The following is a 4,282-nucleotide window of genomic DNA, read 5'->3' as shown; positions in this document are numbered from 1 at the left end:
GAGAAACCTGCATACCGCAATGAAGAGTAGCCCCCGCTCGCCGCAACTAGAGAAAGCCCGTGCGCAGCAGTGAAGCAGCCAAATAAATAAATAAATAAAATTAAAAAAAAAGTCTACAAACAATAAATGCTGGAAGGGTGTGGAGAAAAGGGAACCCTCCTGCACTGTTGGTGGGAATGTAAATTGATACAGCCACTATGGAGAACAGTAAGGAGGTTCCCTAAAAAACTACCAATAGAGCTACCATACGACCCAGCAATCCCACTACTGGCATATAACCTGAGAAAACCATAATTCAAAGTGTCATGTACCACAATGTTCATTGCAACTCTATTTACAATAGCCAGGACATGGAAGCAACCTAAGTGTCCATTGACAGATGAATGGATAAAGAAGATGTGGTCTATATATACAATGGAATACTACTCAACCATAAAAAAGAATGAAATAATGCCATTTGCAGCAACTTGGATGGATCTAGAGATTATCATACTAAGTGAAATAAGTCAGGCAGAGAAAAACAAGTATCATATAATATCACTTATAAGTGGAATCTAAAAAAAATGATACAAATGAACTTATTTACAGAACAGAAATAGGCTTACAGGCATAGAAAACAAACTTATGGTTACCAAAGGGGAAAGAGGGGGGAGGGATAAATTAGGAGTTTGGGATTTACAGATACACACTATTATATATAAAATAAGTAAACAACAGGACCTACTGCACAGCTCAGGGAGCTATACTCAATATCTTGTAGTAACCTATAATGGAAAAATATCTAAAGAAGAATTTATATATATATATAAATATATATAAATATAACTGGATCATTTTGCTGTATACCTGAAACGAACACAACATTGTAAGTTAAGTATACTTCAACTAAAAAAAAAAAAACAGCAACAAATGACCTGCCTGCTCTTAAAATATATATATATAATTTTTTTACCACTCTTCATAGCTCTCAGCGTATCACTGTCATCAACAAGAAAATGTGGCGATATTTTCTGGGAAACTTAGAGGGATGCAGCCCAACTCAGGCCTCATGTCCTTCAGAGTCTTTCTGGATCAGTCAAGTGAGAACGGTTTTTCCCTTTCTTACGGGCCCATGGTTCTTGGTTTCTTCCTCAACTACAGGACTTTGTGTGATTTGCCCCGTAGTGTGATCAGATGGATACGTGTCTTCACTAGATTTTGGGTCCAAAGAAGAAAAACTCGAAAACATCTTTAGCCTTTCTTCATTCCTCAGAATAATGTCTTAAATAGGATCATTCCTCGACAAATATTTATTGAATTTGAATTTCAAATTTATTCTCTATTAATAGATTCCATCAGCGACAAGCCCATGATTTGTATCTCAAGTTGAATCTCAGTTATACACTGTATCCGTCAAGGGTTCTGATTACCAACGACAGAAATGGATTCTGATTAACTTGAGAGGACAGGAATTTATAGGAAGGATATCAACAGTTCAGAGAACCAAAGAGAAGGCTGGTGACATCGTCTTGGGATGTGAGCAAGGTGTGCAGGATCAGGTAGCCAAGGACACCAAGATCACAGCATGAGGAGGGTCTAGCTGGGCCTCCCCCCTGACATCTGCCTGTCTGGGCACTGGCCGTCACCACCCCTTGGCTCCTAACTCTGCCGCCACCATGCTAAATACCCTGTAGGTGCACCTGTTTCTTGGGGTCAGTGGAGAGAGTGTGGGGAGGGAGAGAGGGTGGGAGAGGAAGAAAGAGGAGGAAGGGGAGGGGAGGCAATGTCCATCAGGTTAGGGGAAAAGTTTGCTTTTGTCAGCCATGATTTTTTAAAGCAGGTTGAACAAATTCTTTTCAAAAACACATGAGCCTTTTCTGAATAAATTGATCTAAAAAAATCTACATGGTTTGTGTGAGTAAGAAACAGCTTAACTGGGGCTTCCCTGGTGGTGCAGTGGTTGAGGATCCACCTGCCAATGCAGGGGACACGGATTCGAGCCCTTGTCTGGGAAGATCCCACGTGCCGCGGAGCAGCTAAGCCCACGAGCCACAACTACTGAGCCTGCGCTCTAGAGCCCGCGAGCCACAACTGCCGAAGCCCGCGTGCCTGGAGCCCGTGCTCCGCAACAAGAGAAGCCACCGCAGTGAGAAGCCTGCGCACCGCAATGAAGAGTAGCCCCCGCTTGCCGCAACTAGAGAAAGTCCGTGCGCAGCAACGAAGACGCAACATAGCCAAAGATTAAAATAAATAAAATAAATACATTTATAAAAAAAGAAACAGCTTAAGTAATTATACAATCTAAGTGACAAACTCCATATTAACAACACAAAAGACTAGAAACTTCAAACATTTAATAAAACCAAAACGCAGAGAATGAAAAGTGTTGATTATTTCAATACGAATAAAGAGGGAACTGTTTTAGAATAGAAATCAGAAAATTAGGTATTAACTAGAGGGTTATTAATTAGGTCCCAGTGGTTGAAACCAATGAACTGTGCAGTAAACATTCTCATATTTTCGCTCTTTTGGGGATATCTCTACTCTGAGAAGAGGACCAGTTGTGACACCAGGAACTGTATGCTCCCAAAGTCTGCTAACATGTTGGGAGTGTGAATTATAAATCATTTTGTTTTCTCACAGTAAATCAACACTCTTCTTCCTAGGGCAGAAAAGATTTGGTCATTATAACCATAATGATTGTCTGTGCCATGCATCTAGGCTAAAAATTCCCCTCTTTAATATCTTGCAGGTTCTCTCAGTCTTCATGAATTAGTTATTTTAATGTTCCCAGAGAGTCCAGCTGACTCTGTACCTCTGCACACTCCTCAAGCTACGAAAACATGTTCCTTTAAAAATAGGGCCTGCCGTTACTTATGCCGTATCAACTCTACTGTCACACTTCGAAAAGATAGAAACCTATTATGATAAAATAGCATGCTGTAAAAATTACCACCAATTCATGGTTATTAAGTTTTTCTGGAAGTGGGTACATCCAAATTCCTGCTATGTAATTTATTCATAATATCCTAGAAATAACAAAAATAAATTCTTAAAAAATTAAAATTGCTATTCATCTTGTTCATGGAGTATTTTTTCTTCGATTCCTAATTATATGTAGAATTTTCAAGGTGCGTGAAAAGACACTTCTTTGGTAAACAGTGACACAAATTATCAACTCCATGCACTATTTTACTTTACTTTCCACGAAGGGAAATTTGATCATCACCAAAGAGGTGCTTTACTGCCCTAAAGTTGATAATACATAAATCATCATTGCCTTAACAAAAAGTTAAAGAAGTTCAACATTATGGTGATCACAGCAGAGGGAAGAGCAGACATTGCCTCTAAAGAACAGAAATGATAAATTTTCCAGAAGTGGCACCTGGGGCTTCCCTGGTGGCGCAGCGGTTGGGAGTCCGCCTGCCGATGCAGGGGACGCGGGTTCGTGCCCCGGTCCGGGAAGATCCCACATGCCGCGGAGCGGCTGGGCTCGTGAGCCATGGCCGCTGAGCCTGCGCGTCCGGAGCCTGTGCTCCGCAACGGGAGAGGCCACAACAGTGAGAGGCCCGCGTACCGCAAAAAAAAAAAAAAAAAACAAACAAGTGGCATCTGATTGTACAAATGAAATACCTAGTTTTAGGATTTAATCAAGCAATGAGTTATTGCTCAAGCCAAATTATTGAACCTGAACAACTCAATCTGTTCGTAAATTGAGCTGTCTTGATAGTTTTCCACATACATTTAAAAAAGTGTCATATCCCTCAGATACTTTTAAAGCACAGTGTTGGTTGTTCTTTCTAGCAAAACCATTGCGAAAAATCCATGTGCGCAAATAAGTGACAATATAGGCTTAGTACCGACAGGTTTCAGGGCAGGTAGAAATTTTTTTAAAAAGCCTGTTATATATTGGTATTTTGGCAGAAATGAGTGACTTATGAAAAAGAGGTCAGATACGACAGGAAGTGTAATTTGGATCAATATTTTCTGAAGGCAATTTGTCAATACATGTCCAAAGCCTTAGCTTTATTTATTTATTTATTTATTTAATTTTTTTTTTAGATGTTGGGGGTAGGAGTTTATTAATTGATTTATTTATTTTTGCTGTGTTGGGTCTTCGTTTCTGTGCGAGGGCTTTCTCTAGTTGTGGCGAGCGGGGCCACTCTTCATCGCGGTGCGCGTCCTCTCACTATCTCGGCCTCTCTTGTCGCAGAGCACAGGCTCCAGACGCGCAGGCTCAGTAGTTGTGGCTCACGGGCCTAGCCGCTCCGCGGCATGTGGGATCTTCCCAGACCAGGGCTCG

Source organism: Stenella coeruleoalba (genome assembly GCF_951394435.1).
Source record: "Stenella coeruleoalba genome assembly, chromosome: 15".
In the NCBI taxonomy this organism is placed as follows: domain Eukaryota; kingdom Metazoa; phylum Chordata; class Mammalia; order Artiodactyla; family Delphinidae; genus Stenella; species Stenella coeruleoalba.
The sequence above is the reverse complement of the archived record's forward strand: the minus strand, read 5'-3'. Positions refer to the sequence as shown.